Source organism: Macrobrachium nipponense, chromosome 3 (assembly GCF_015104395.2).
Source record: "Macrobrachium nipponense isolate FS-2020 chromosome 3, ASM1510439v2, whole genome shotgun sequence".
NCBI lineage: Eukaryota > Metazoa > Arthropoda > Malacostraca > Decapoda > Palaemonidae > Macrobrachium > Macrobrachium nipponense.
Window position 1 is genome coordinate 103,946,991 of NC_087202.1, and position 16,111 is coordinate 103,963,101.

Below are 16,111 nucleotides of genomic sequence, written 5' to 3' on the forward strand. Positions count from 1 at the left end.
AACTAGAAGAGATAATGTTCTTATTGATTCTAAACTGCATGATGGTATTCGGTATAGATCTCAAACAAAGCATGACTGTAATTCCTAGCTGGGATTGGAGAGGGTAAAAAGCTTGCTAACCGGGTGATTTGAATACAAAGATGTATACAAGTGATATAATTTAAGTTTGCAGTACCTGAAATAAATGAACTTAACATCTATTATAATTTTTGTATGTAGACATGGAGAAAAGCAGCAGATTAATATAAAAAAGGTTTTCAAAAAAGAAATGAAAGTGGATAAATACATAAATAGTTGAACAGCAGCAACAGTAACAACAACAGCAAATAAATGAGCAATGTTGCAAGACACAGTTACAGCCTCACAAACTTGTGAACATCAATACCCAAACCACACTTGGGAATGAGTTTGTTGAAGGAAAACAAGGTATGTAATGATTTAAAGTGCAGTTGCTGGACAAAAAGGGAAATTGCATAGGGGTGTACTCGAGGGTGAATTATGTAAAAAAAAAATAGTGAGAAAAAAAGTTACTGCACATGAAAAGTGCCATTGGAGCAGATACTGTCAGATAAGAAAGCAGTTGTGTGTTGAGTAATTTGGTGAACAGAGATGGAAAGACTAGGTATTTGGCTGATCAGAATGATGCCATAAGGAAGGATTGATCTGAATTCAAGAATGACTGTCAGTCACTTTTTACGATGCAAGGAGGGCTGTTGAAAGGTTGATTACAAGTAAAATACTGCATTATGGTGATGGTAGTGTAACCAGCTTTCTCATATGTTCTCTACAGTGTGTATTGTGAAGGGAGAGGTTCTATAGGGCTTAGGTTGAAGGATAATGAATTATAAATGGAATAGTGGTAGAGGTGATCAAAGAGGTAATTAGAGTCTTTATAAGGGCTTAAACCTAGAAGTTGATGACAGATAAAGGGACAAACAAGTATATTTTAGGCAGGGATGAAGTATACTATTTGTAAAACTTATCATTTAAGAACTCTGAAAGCTTAAGGAAAAGTTTTTATTGTATGTGGCATGCATGGTGCTGAAGAAAACTGTTGGAATTGATGAGATGCATTGCGAAATAGAATATGTATTTAGGTACTTTGCTGATACTTTTAGAAGTTTTTGTGGTGATGGCAATGCATGTGTCAAAATTGTAGATGAGAGAGTTAACTGTCTGACATAAGTTGATATCAAGATAAAGTCAGTAATGCTGCTCTACTTGTTCATTTTTATTGGGTAAGGGATGAGAGAAGTAAAGGAAAGGACTTATGTAAGTCTTAGGGATAAGCAAAGTTATGGACAGGACATAGTGTAACTTTTGTAAACAAAATTTAGAGAAAACTTGCAATAGAATTGATAAATTTTGCAGAGTAGTAAGTAACTTGAGATTTTTGATGTTAAGATGGAAGTAAAACTAGTATTTTGATGGTAGATTGTCTCAAGTTGAGTGTGAGTATTAAAATGTTCTATGAATGGAGCTATGCGAGAAATCAGGGAAAGAACAGGTGGTGCAGGTTTAAGTTTTGTAGAGCAAGAAAAGGGGTTTCTGTTGGAAATGTGGAGTGGCTGAGGTCTGCATATGATGCTGATGAAGTGCTGTTAGTGAAAAGATGTAGAGACTAGAGTGAATGTTAAGAGCACAGTTTTTAGGGTAAATGTAAACCTAGAAGCTGGAGCAATAAACACCAGTATGGATGTTATGAGTAGTGCTTTCATTAAGCAAGAAAGCAAGGTCTCTATAAAAAGTGTGAGAGGGCAGTGGGTATACAGCAGTAAAAGATGGAGCATATGTTTATGCAAGTAAAGTGTGGATGTGGAATGTAATCCTCCCATCATTAAAATTTTTACATGAATTTTCCCTGTATGGGATCAGGTGTAACCAGAGTATATGCTGTCTTATGCCCAAGTCCACTTTTGCTTGTGCACTTGCTGCCTGAAGTCCTACCTTGTGTAGGTTTCATCCATGCCTTTTCTCCTTGATTTTTTTTAAACAACTGTTTTTGTCCTGTTGTTACCCTATTCAATACTTTCTTAATTGCAGCTCCTCCCATCTTATATGCTAAAATCATCTCAATCTTTGAAATGTTAGTCTGTTTTCCAGCCTCTGGACATCACATCTTTATGCAGCTTCCTCCTTCATTTTGTGATCATCTCACTATACTTCAACCATGCATCTTATCACTTTACTTTGACTTTTGTAATTAGACATCTCCAAGTTTCTTCCTTTTCCTGTGTAAGTACCTATGTCTTCTACATGTGCTGGGATTGCTTATATGAAGCTGAATGTAAAGGGAAAATAAGTGAAAATTATACAGATAACATTTTGTGGGTAATATGTAGTGTAAGAAAGATTTATAGAGGACTGGAAATGCAAATACAATGAAATGGTAGAAAGGGAAGCACAGGTGAAGAGATGTAATCAGTGTTGTTACTTAGGGAAAATAGAGCATGAATAGGTTAGTGAAAATGAAACCTCTCAAGGTGTAGCAAGCAAAAAACAATAGACTTTGAGTAGTAGCATGCAAAAAACAATAGAGTTTTGAGTAGTAGCATGCAAAAAACAATAGACTTTTGAGTAATAAAAAAAATATCAGTACGTATACATTAGAACCCCGGTCCTTGACCGTATTATAACTCAACATAATCGGATTTTGACAGATCACTCTGCTGCCATTGTTTTGAGCAATTAAACACTTCAACAGGAATATTTCCTTAGTTTCTGTGGCTTTCTGTACTGTATTTTGATTCAATCAAGTGTCCCAAGGCAGCCATTGTAGACAAGCAAAAGACGAAAATGGTAAGAACCACAATTGAACTTATTAGCTGCAGCTTTTGTGCTTACCTACTACAGTACATACTACATATACCTAGCCTAGCCCATGGCACTCGGTCAACCATTGGTAATATGGCCGCATTGGACGTAGGCTAATTTTTTTATGGTAAACATTTGAAAATAAAAAAGGACAACTAATATGATGTTATGTAACTCTGAACTTATCCAGTGGCCATTTAAATGTAATGTTTTCTATAAAAAGGCAAGATTAGGGTAATAAGTGGTGGTCAAGAATGGATTAATCTATTTTCAGTTATTTCTTATGGAAAAAATTTATTCAGGTTTCGAATATATCACATCTAGTTCTTCTGGAATGGACTAGTGTTGAGGTCTGAGGTTCTGTACTTAATACGATCATGGTGAAATCAATTTGTTTAAAAAGTCAGAAATGCTTAATTTAAAATGTCATGAATAAGGAAGAGGTTAGGCTTCAGTGTATATTAAACTACATAGTTGTTGATATATTAAGAAGGAATAATGTTGATCTACCATATATTTCTGCATATGAGATGACCTTTAAATCCTAAAATTCACTCCTAAAAATTTGGGGTTATCTTATATACTACCCTTCTAAAAATCAAACCTTGAATTCTAAGTGATGTTTATATTTAAGCTAGCCTAGGCTTGTGTGTGATAACCACTGACATGAAAAGATTCATGTTATGATATAAACTGTTAGACAATAAAACCATTACCTTATATGTCGTATTTATTGGCATAGTATTCAAGAAATAATTCCATATCAGTGAAATAAGCTTTTATGTATGTGAGCCCCGCTGATAAAGCATATACATTGAGATACGTTGCACTCACAGAAAAACTTATCTTTTGGTAACTTTTCAGAAATTTTAATGGTAGTGTAATTATGGTAGTAACAACATTTAGGATAATATAATGTTCATTTTTCATTAAAAACTTATGTTTTGGTGAAATAACACAATTTTCGATGACATACAACTATTTAGAACAGTTCAGTCATATGAATTAAGTACGACAATTATCGTACATTAGACTAATTAGACTTAACCTCTTTGCCGCCAGCTCTTAATCTCATCCTCTAATTAAATAAATTAAAAAAGTAAAATAGAATGATGAAAAGTACCATTAGTAACACTATGCTGTTGCATAAATGCGCACAGCCATAAACAACTGAACAAAAACAGTTGTTTTGCTATGACTAACCAATAACCGAATCAGATAACAGATGTTTTGCTTGCATTTCAACCATCGTACGATAGTAAATAATTACCGTATTTGTTACCAATGACGACGGGTAGAATTGAACTGATATATTTTTGTTACAGTACTATACTGTATACCATAATCAATAGCAAGATATTTTTTGTTACAGTACTATACTGTATACCCTAATTCATATTAGCAAGGAAATATACTGCTACATTTAAGCTGCAAAATGTAGCTGAAGCCAAGTTTCATTGATTAAGGAATTTAGGGCACAGTCCAAGCACTGGGACCTGTTAAGGTAATTCAGCAATCTTATAGCCATTATAAGATTGAACATTATGATGTTCAAGCTTATAATGGCTATAAGAGTGCTGAATTACCTTTACAAGTCCCAGTGCTTGGGCTGTGCCCTAAATTCCTTAATCAATGAAACTAATGGCTGTAAATTATCATGCATCGGCAACATGGATGAAACTCCCTAAACTTCATTGTGCCATCATACTAAACCATAAATAAAATCGGAGAAAAATATTTAAACAAAACTACTGAGCAGGAAAGAACACATTTAACTGTATTGTTTGTTCCGATACGGTATACAAACCATCGGTCCTTTACGATAGGAAGGTACTACTTCAGCAGGTACGCTCGACTGCGAGGCGAGGAGCCGCTTTGCTTTCGGCCGCGCTCGTGGATGGACATGCTGCTCTTCGTCTCTCTGCCCGCTTCTGTCGTATGCTTTGTTTTCTTCACTGCGTGAAGTACAAAAGTAAGTGCGTGTCTATTTTACTTTTCATTTTATTATGGAAATTACTAACCAAGAGCCGGAGAAGCCCCCCCGCCCCCCATCAACTGTAGACTATGCCCGGGTATTGGGGGCCGTAAGTGTGGGGCTTTCCGCTCTTCTGTGGAGGTAGATCCTCATGATTTTTGTGCTCGGTGTCGAGGGCGTGATTGCTCTCGTGCCGAGACTTGTGATACATGTATCTTTTGGTCGGGGGCGCAGTGGGAGCGCTATGGGGGGAGGAAGAAGCCGCGGAAGCCGGCTAAGGAGTCGTCAGAGGACTCCCCGGCTACGCCCTTGGTCACTGATTTTTCTTCCTCCTTTCTCTCTCCGGCTCAGCTCCCTCGTATGGCTCCTTCCCCTTTGGGGGAGGTTTCTCGCTCCCTCTCCTCCCTCGATCATTCGAGCGTAGAGGAGGGGCCGAGATACCCCGACATCCAGTTATAATCGGGGTCCTCCGTTCGCTCGGGCTGGGAACTATCCCCCCAGGCGAGGGGGGGACCCCCCCACTGATCTACCCGACTTTCCCTCCCTGAGATTTGCTGACCATGGGCAACGATCTCGGCAGGGCCTGGTACTCACTGGGGCTGCAAAGGACACCGACGGTCCAGGGGCTGCTTAGTCATCTGGCGAGAGGGGCTACGCCGGTCACGCACGGGCCTACCACCATGATGGTATCCACGCCGGGCTACGCTGCTCCTCCTCACCTGGTGTATACGCAGCACGTAGCCACGGTGACCCCGACAGCCGCTGTGGAGGCTCCGCTGCCGTAGGTTTCCTTGCCCGTTGCTACGCCGCCTCCTGGTTTCCTGCTGCAGCCCCGGACTTCCGGTTTCCCAAGAGCTCACCGCCAGACTTACCTCCTGTGCAGAGGATGCTGCCGGTTCCTGCCCCGCCTCCTGTTTCTGATTTCGTTGCTGCTCCAGCCTTGGTACCAGTTCCTGCCGCCGTCGTTCCTGCTTGTGGTGTTGCTGCTCCCACCCCAGGTCATTCCGGACAGGTGCAGTCGGGCCCTGTTGCTTCGGCAACTGCCCCGGCTCAGTCCTGGATGGAAGACTTGACAGTGGTGCTGAGGAAGCTGACGAAGAGGAAGAGGAAGAGGAGGAAGGTGTTCTCTTCATCTTCATCGTCTTCTTCATCGTCGTCGTCGCCTGCCGCTGCTTCCGCTTCAACTTCTAAGGACCCCAAGCCGAAGAAGAAGTCTCGCTCCAATGGGACGGTTGAGACTTCCGTCGGTCCTCCTGTTCCTTCCTCTAGGAAGAAGAAGACGGAGACCGGAGGAGTGTCGGCTAGCACCGGCACTTCCTCACCTGGCGCCAGAGGTTCTGCCTCGACGCCAGGTACCGTCTCGGCCTCTCATTCGCGAGAGTCACCGAGTGTTCGCTCACCTGCGGGTGACCGGACAGCCAAGACCCAGGCATCCGAGTTCTCTCGGTGCCAGGATCCAGGCACGGGACGGAAGACTGGAGGGAGTCGCTCGGGCGACTCTCAGCAGACCAGCGATCGCTCTCGTGGCGACGAGCTGGTACCCAGGGTTGATGCGACGGTCCCAGACTGCTCGCAAGCTGAGGCAAGGAAGCGGTCCCCTCGGTCGCCTGAACCAGGAGGCATGACGCGCCGTGAGGATAGGCCTCGCTCCCACCGCGACAGTGGACTCTGCAGGTCCCCCGACCGCAGTTCCTACCGGGACCGTCGCCGCTGTTTTCGGTCCAGCCGCTCCCCGGGAGAGCAGTTCGACCAGGCCTGCAGACCGATCGCTACCTCGGGTTGACGATCGCCTGCAACCCCCTCAGCACACCAGCTCAGTAGGTCTGCCGGTGGACGCAGGGGGAGCGTCAGGTCTGCCTCTCCGATCCCTTCAACTTCCTCGGGCTTTACCGGGAAGAGCAAGGTGATCAGGAGCAATCACGAAAGGCGCACCCCTCGTGATCCCGCCACAACGCCCTACAAATGTGGCACGGTCCTCGGACCAACCAGGTCGTATGCGCAAGTGGTAGAAGGAGACCAGGAGGGGTCTGTTGTGGTTCCTCCTGTGGAAGGAAGAGGCTCTCGGGAGGCAATCTCGTTGGAAGGGCTTGACGGTCCGTCTCCACAGGATGCAGTCACTCCCGAGATCCAGAGGTCGTTCGCGGAGGTGATTGCGCTGATCCGTCAGCACAACGACCTCGGAGAAGGATTGCTGCTCCCACCTACCAAACCCACATCGGGCTTGGAGGCGTTCTGGGGACCTAAGAAGGAACCCAGGATGGCAGTGGGTCTGCCGCGATCAGCTTTGGCTGACAGCGTGCTGGGCCAGGTGGACGCTCTCGTCTCCTGGACAGGAGGGTTCACTTCAGTCCAGTAGGTCCGCTAAGCTCCTTCCTCCACCTCTACCGCGACAGAGGCGCTTTTACGTGCCTTCGGAGGACCCTCTGCCACCCAAACAGGTTAACCTGGAGCTAGCTAGGCTATCTCCAGGGGTGTCTCTGCCGCTGCTCCTGTTGGAGAACCTCTGGTTCACCGATAATGATGCGAATGAGATGCTGCTTTGTCCTGTGAGGGCGCTACGGCGCTATCTGAAGAGAACTCGGCACCTCAGGCCTGAGTGTCGACGCCTCTTCGTTAGCACCGGGGTTACCAAGAAAGAAGTTTCCAAGAACACACTTTCTTTCTGGCTGCGTGAGGTGATCAGGAGGGCTTACAAGACAGCTGACAGTGACGACATCTGTACCCTTCGTCCGAGAGCCCACGAAGTCAGAGGTACTGGTCCAACCCTTGCGTTCCGCAAGAACTTCTCCCTGGCACAGGTACTGAAGGCAGGGGTTTGGGCCAACCAGACCACCTTCACTTCTTTTTACCTTCGGGATATCACCCACAGGTCCTTGGACACCTTTTTCTTGGGACCCGTGGTGACTGCTCAACAAGTTGTGTAGTCTACTCAGCACCTGAGCGGACAGAACAGCATCGCATCCTTGTGTGACTGTATGCATGGACGAGTGAAAGAGTGTGTGACTGGCTTCTCTTCCTCCTTCATTCTTCCCTCTACCTGTGGGCAGAGGGCCACGGTCGTCACTACGCTGAAGAGGAGGCCGATGCAGGTAAGCTACACAACCGAGCCCCATTCTATCCCTTTCAGTAGGGATAGAAGTGTTTATCCACCACTCCCCAACAAGGGAGGGAGTGGAATCCAACAAGAGACAAACCCATAACTTTACTTTGGCTCTTGAAGTAGGAACTAGTTCTTGCTTTTGCTAATTATAAGAGGTACGCTTGCCTCCCTCTTTTAATTTGGTCGAGAAGTCTGACCTCTGATCCTGCGGTGCACACCCCGATCAGCTGGGCAGAGGCTAGGATCCCTCCCTCTGCTCTTACGACCAGGGAGGGACTCTTACGACCAGGGAGGGACTCTTACGACCAGGGAGGGAATCCAAGGTAGGACGAACACCAGTCTGTTCATAAGACTCAGATTCCACCCACCAATAAGTGAGTCTTCCTATTGTAAAGGACCGATGGTTTGTAGACCATATCGGAACAAATAACAATTTGTCGAAAATTGTATTTTTCCTAACTATACAAACCTGAGGTCCTTTACATATAGTCCCACCTCATGCCACCCCTCACTGCGTTTCCTGGGCCTCGAGCAAAGTGGCTCCTCGCCTCGCAGTCGAGCTTACTGCTAACTGCCGGACAAGTAGTTATCTACCGAACCCCTTGTTCGGAAAGCTTACGACCGGTTCAGCTGCCGCTAAGTACCTTCCTATTGTAAAGGACCTCAGGTTTGTATACTAGTTAGGAAAAATACAATTTTCGACATTGTTATTTTAATGTGTACGGCAGATGGGACATAACTTTCTCCAATAGTAGTTATCTTGTAACGGAAATTGATGCCTAAACAAAAATTCGTGAATGGTATCGTTGTTCATGTTCATGAAAACATAAAAAGTGAACATGGCAAATAATCACTATATTTGTATTTTATAGAAAATAGTAACATGAGAATACTGTACATACAATATTACTAGACACAGTGAAGTAAAGCATAACTTCTTTGTAGATCGATGGAAAAGATGCATATTTTTTGTTTATTTATATATACAATACTATTATCTGAATATGACATACATTTTTACATCTCATAAATGTTGCAACCCCCTTAAAATTAGCTTCAAAATTAGGTCTTCAAAAGTCACAAGATACATGAGTATGTATGGCAACCAAAAGCTAGCCTATACACAGATGGTTTCGTAATTTAGCAGTTGTCTTATATTACAGGTATGATGTAAATTCATGCCATAATGTTTTACCTAGTCTTAGGTAAAGGTCATCTTATGCACAGAAATATATGGCAATCAAAAACTGTTCCCATGGGCTTTTACCCATGGTTAACAATCTTTTGTGAGTTAGTAATACTCTAATAGACTAACCAGCATGAATGAGGAGTGTTAGGTAGAAGGCAGTGAATAAGAAAGAGGAAAACCACCTCTTTGTAGCCCAGATTAAACCAAAATATGAAACTCAGAATTTCATTCTCATTATAGTATCTCACTCCCCTATACATGACTTTAGGAAGGACTTGAAGATGGGGTATTGGCAAATAAGTTTGAGGAGGTATTAGAATGGTTCTATTTCAATAACAATAACTTCATATGCTAACACTTTCTTGGCCCGCATCTCCTCAAACTCAGAACTTATTTTCACTAACATAATTTTCCTGGTAAGTAACCAAATAATTAATGAATTAATTTCATTCTCCACAAACAATTCATCCCTACAGCTTCTACTTTTTCTTTTGTACTTTCCCACGGATAAGTCTGTTATGTAAAAGGAAAATGTATGATGTGAAAGGGGTCTTTGCTACTCTATGCAGCAGACAAAGGAACTTTCACACCGAGAGAGATTTAAGTTTACAAGAGGCATAGGGCCAGGATGGAGAAAATCATATTATGTGCAGTACAATTGACATAGTTGCCAAAAGATGTGGTTTCCCAAGGGAAATGCATCAGTTTGTGTGTGTAGGGTTTACAAATTATGTTCAAAGCTTGGATATACTCTATGCATATGCAGTTATAGACTGGTTTGGATTGAAAAGGCAGTAAAACAAGTTTGTACTGTAATATTACATAAGTGTATTATGTACTATGAAATTTGGGGGTGCTCCAGAGATTTGTAATTTCAGTAACAATAATCCATTAACAGAAGTTTTTTAACATGATTTTAGTTATTTTGTACTGCAATTTTTTTTATGTAATTGTGAATTTAGGATATTTTTCCCAAAAGCTTATTTTTTTATACTTTCTGTAGTTATCAGAAAATTTAACACTCATTGCAATGAATTTTCTCATAGGTATTGAAGTGTGTCATTGCTGCTGGCTGTGTACAACCCCTGAACACCAAAGATCAACCTCCTCTTCAGATGCAGTTACTCAGATAACAGCACTGCAGATAGGTCATTTTGTAACCTTGAATTTTCAAAGTCACAAGTTTACTCCAATTTCAAGAAGTTACAAGTGACACTTCTGTGGCACCTGTCACTGCGAGAAGCTGCCCTGCTCTCTACAAGGGAATTGTTGTGGTTACATTCCAAATATTTTCCATGTGCATGTTTCAATATTTTAGATCTGGTATTCTTTGATTCTTTGTCTTGCTCAAAAGCAAGATTGTGCCATCAAAACCTATAATCCATTTTAATCCAGAATTCACTTGAACTGTTTCTCATACTCTTGGATGTCTGTTGACCAGATTTTTCTTTGAAAAATTTTTTTTATTGCTCAGATATATGTCTGTTATCATGTTCACTCTACCAGTGTTGTAAATAGTCATTTTTCACTAAAAGCATCCAGTTTGACATATTCATAACTACTTTATTGTGTTCATTCAGTTTGTTGTTGCTGTGTGTGTGTATTCAGGAAGACCTTTTATATTTTTATAAATTAATTGGATTTTATTATCGGTTAACAAAAACCTTATTGTTTGTATTATATATTAAAATGTTATTGTCTTCAAAGCACAAAAATAGAAGAACATTTGTCAACAGCTGTGTACCTGATGCGCAGTGAGCTTAGATATTATTGTAAATTGTATAATGTATGAAAATCTATAAATAGTCTAACCAAAGCCTTTAAAAATTATCATATTGTTGATATCGGGTAAATGATGATGAATCTGGTGCAAGAGTTTTCATAAGTCCATTTGTATAAATATCATCAGTAACCCCTTTTGAAGATATTCAGTGTACATACTTGTATGAAATATAAATATAATAAATTGTAAAATTAAAATAGTGTTTCTTTAATATAGATTTATTTACACAGGATACAAAATATATAATAGCATATATTGGATAAATTTAAAGTTCAAACAAACAAACCATGAACAAAATAGAAAAATAGTCTGCAGTATAGTATACATATGATCCTATTACAGAAAGCTTTCGCTAGCTTGATCAGTTGGCCTCTTCAGCCTGAATAAAAAATACTGGAATAAGTTTTACATATATGAGATCTGTTATGGAAATTATAAAACAGTTTTGTTATTATTTCAGGTAACTCCAGAATTGCTCAATGGTCTCAGCAATTCTTTGGGAACACTGTGACACAGTGGAGGATGCCATTTCGGGTGTCTGTCTTTCTGCTTGTTGGGTCTCCAAAATTGGTAGATTTGGTGGTTCTTCGGTAGTTCCAGAAATAGCTCCTCAGTCATTTACTACTTCTGCAGGGCATAATGAGGAAACTGAAGAAGGAGGAGCAGTCTAAAGAGAATTAAATTAATTTTGGCAGCTTAGGCTAACTTATTATTCTCAAAAGTACTCATTAAATTCAAGAGCCCCTTCTATAACCATACGGTTGCCAATATCACTACATACTCCTATACAATCTATCAGCATTTAACCAGTCTATCCTAGGGTCCAGTTCTAAACTTACATCTTTCTACCATACTTTATTGAGATCCCATTATGCAATCTCATTCATGTTTCTCTAAACGAATAGAAAGTCCTCTTTCTGTTTCACCATATCTTTTATTGCAGTCTTCTGTTTCTTATAACCTGACTGCCTACAGAATCTTAAAAGTAAAGCTAACCCTTAAACGCCGAGCCGGTATTTCCGAAAGTGTCTCCCGTATGCCGGCGGCGTTCAGGAGTGAGCGCCGAAGAGGAATTTTTTTTTTTTTTTTTTTAAAATCACAGCACGCTTAGTTTTCAAGATTAAGAATTCATTTCTGGCTTTTTTTTTTTTTGGGGGGGGGGTGTCATTGCCTAAAATGTATTATGCAACAATCAGAAATGAAAAAAAAATATCATTATATATAAATATTGGAATATATGACAGCACAAAAAAAAAAATTTCATATATAATTGTATAAAAATCGCAATGTGAGCAAAATGGTTAAAGCTAATGAGTTCATTATTTCTTCATTGTATTGTAAACTAAATTGCTATGATTTTGGTATATAACAAATTGTAAAACGATCAAGGCAACACAGAAAATATTATCACAATATGATGCATGAATTCGTAACGTGCGGACGTAAATTTTTTTTTTTTTTTTAAATTCACCATAAATCGAAATATTGTGCTAGAGACTTCCCGTTTGTTGCAAAATGAAGGTAATTGATTGAATATTACTATACTATAAGTGTTGTAGCTTACAATTGCAGTTTTCGACCATTTCGGTCGAGTTGAAGTTGACCAAAGGTCAAATTTTTTTCTAGCGATTTATATGAAAATATTTCAAAACTGATAAAATCTACAACCATGAGTTATTTTTTGTTGTATTCTACATGAAATTGCACACATTTTCATATAAAACTTTATGTAACGGCTAATATAAAACGGTGCAAACATTACAACAATCGGATGAAAGAATTTCTGATTTTTTCGGCAGTTACCGCGCAGACGTAAGGAAAGTTTTTTTTTCAAAAATTCACCATAAATCAAAATATTGTGCTAGAGACTTGCAATTTGTTGCAAAATGAAGGTAAATGATTGAATATTACTAGAATGTAAGAGTTTTAGCTTACAATTCCGTTATTCGACCATTTTGGTCGAGTCAAAGTTGACCAAAGATTGAAATTTTGGCACAGCGTTATTTATATGAAAATATTTCAAAACTTATAAAAATTACAACCATGGGTGGTTTTTTGTTAGTATTCTACATAAAATTGTGCACATTTTCATATATAAAACTATGTAACGGCCAATATAAAATGGTGCAAAAATTACGTCAAAGTGACGAAATAATTTCCGAGATGTGTTGCCGATGCTTTTTAGTGCGAGAATAAAGAAATTCGTGCATGCGCGCCTGGGTGACACTTGTAAACAAAACAACAGCTTGATCCATGAACTCCCAGCATCCCTCAAGGTGCGTGATTCAAAAGTTTTCGCCAAATAGGCCTATAACTATTTTTCCGCAAATTTTAAAAACTTTTTTGCGTCGACGTATCATACGTCAATTAAGCACCCAAGAGACAATTTTCATCAACGATTAATACATCCAATAGGCGTTTAAGGGCTAATTTCACACTTTTGGATGATGATGTATTATGTTGCATGAATTTCTTTGCTGCAGATAATGATTGGTAATATGTTAAGGCTAGCGTGTGACATTGAATTTTTCCTTGTTTTTGGGATTGTATTACCTTTTGTTCTGAAAAATGCTTAGTTATGAAATGCTTTGGATAACCCAAATCAAGAAAAAACTTGTTATACATGTTCAAAATCCCTATCAATATAACAAGGGTCGCAAATTCTACGAGCTCAAGTAACTAAATTCATTATGGCATTAAGATTTGACACTTGAAGTAAGGGTGAATATACATTTTTTAATTAGTAGGGTTACGATAAACTTCACAATCAGGAAAGGGTATCTTGATTGTGGTTAACTATTACATTTAGGAAAAGCAAAATAGTTTCATATTTAACAGTGAACTTTATTAAGGGGAACTAAACTGTTTACATAAATTAAAAAATCATTGAACTGATCTCATCATTCGGGTGAAATAATAAAGACATCATCAAAATACCTAAGTCAGACTTAACACTAATATTTTCAGGGCAATTGAATATATAAATTGTTTCAATAAACCCCATGCATAAACTGGCAAGTACAGGACTTGAAAGGGAACCCATGGCAACACCAAACTTCTGTTGAAAGGCTCCATCAAAAGTAAAAATTGCATTGTCGACAAAATTTAATGTTCCCTTGGATTTGGTTTTAGACCATCTGCTCAAGAAAGCAGAAGGTATTTTTATTCCACTTACTATTCCTGTACATACAGCTTTTCATGGAACTTGTTCAATTTTGTGTTGACATTACAATTTTTACTTTTGATGCTGGAGCCTTTCAACAGAAGTTGGGAGTGGCCATGGGTTCCCCTCTTATGTCCTGTACTCGCCAATTTATGCATAGAGTTTAATGAACCAATTTATATACTTAATTGTCCTGAAATATTAGACCTTTAGTCTGGTTTAGGTTAGGTATGTTAATGATATTAATATTTATCTGATAGAAGATAAATTCAATGAATTCTAATTTATGTAAACAGTTTAGTTCCCTCAATAAAGTTCACTGTGGTATGTGAAAATAATAATAGTTTAACTTTTCTAAATGTAATAGTTCCCCACAATCAAGATATCCTTTCCTACTCCTCTGAAGTTTATTGTGAGCCAACTAATTCAGAAATGCACATTCATCCTTTTTCCTACCATAGTTCAAGCGTACAGTGTCATGTCATAGGAAATCATTTACTTGTGCTCTTAGAATCTGTGACCCTCGTTATATTGATAGGGATTTTCAACATATAATAACAAGTTTTTCTTGATTTGGGTTTTCCACAGCATTTTATAACTAAAGCATTTTTCAAGGCAAAAGGTAATACAATCCTAAAATTAAGGATAAATTCTATGTCACTAACACTCTGGTCTTAGCATATCACAAATCATTATCTGCCGCAAAGAAATTCATCATCCAAAAGTGTGAAATTAGCCTTTACTTTTAAGATTTTCTAGGTAGTTGGGTTATAAGAAACAGACACGAAAATGGAGCCACTAAAAAAGTTGTGTAATACCATATAAAGACTGCAATATACGAGATAATATGGCAAAACAGGAAGAGGACTTTCCATTCGTTTAGAGGAACGTAAATGAGATTGCAGAATAGGCTCCCAGAATAGTAAAACATGCTTTAGAACTGGACCATACGATAAACAGGTCAAATGCTAATATTGCATAGGAGTAGTGATAAACCACAATAATTTATGATACTGTATATTTTTCCAAAATACATTATTGTTAAAAAGACAGGGAGCTTTAGACCATTTGCACAACAGTCCTCTTTAGCCAACTGAAACACAATTGAAAATATTTAGTTTTTGACAGTCCAAGAAATCATACAAACTTTGTCATAAATATACCGGTCATGTAATGGCTGTTTCACTGCATCTGTAAGCCAATTGTTGGGGTCTTCTTACAGACACTATGAAACAGCCATTACATGACCACTATATTCATGACAAAGTTGCTGATGGTTTCCTGGATTGTCACAAAAAAAAAAAAAAAAAAAAAAAAAAAAAAAAATCAATTTGTCTTGACAAAAACATGCATTTTGCTTCAGTTGGCTGAAGAGGACAGTTGTACAAACAGTCAAAACATCCCGGTCTTGTTAAAGTTTTTGTATTTTGGAAAAATATACTTACCATCTCCAGTCACAGAAAAGTGATGCACCATAGATGGTAGTAAATTGGCAAGTGGAGGGTTGCAAAAGGGGCTCTTACAAATTTAATGAGTACTTTTAAGGATAATAAACCATTTACTCAAGATTTCTTCATTGCTAAGTTAAGTTGGTTTGGCTGACAAAATAAATTTAGAATTGCTTTTGACTGGTCCTCCTTATTCTATTTCATCATTATTCCTACAAAAGTATTAAAATAATGGAAGAGCAATTAACTGAATAACCAAAAAAAGTACACCACCAAATTCACCAATTCCAAAGCAACAAGCTGTAAGGCTAACGACCAATATGCCAGCCTCTACTGTGCCAAAATGTTCCCAGATAATTGCTAATTGACTATTGAGCAATTCTGGAGTTACCTGAAAGAATAACAGAGCTGTTTTATAACTTTCATTTTTCAAAGATGCTGATATGTAATAATATTGTTTCTATGTTTATTCAGACTGAACAGGTCTACTGATCTAGTTGGCAAAAGCTTCCTGTATACATACTACTGTGGACTTTTATTTTTTCATGAGAAAGTGATGGTATCAAATAATGAACAAAAATTTCCATTAGTGACTTAATTTTAAATTAATTTGTGGAATTAACATTCAATACGCATACA

The 16,111-nt window shown here is 39.1% G+C and overlaps 1 long non-coding RNA gene across 1 annotated transcript; it reads left to right on the forward strand.

Moving 5' to 3' along the window:
- LOC135221930 (uncharacterized) lies at positions 1-11,058 on the forward strand. The gene is made up of 2 exons (XR_010316126.1): positions 1-426; positions 10,125-11,058. It is a non-coding gene; the product is annotated as an uncharacterized LOC135221930 (long non-coding RNA).
- The last annotated feature ends 5,053 nt before the right edge of the window (positions 11,059-16,111 follow it).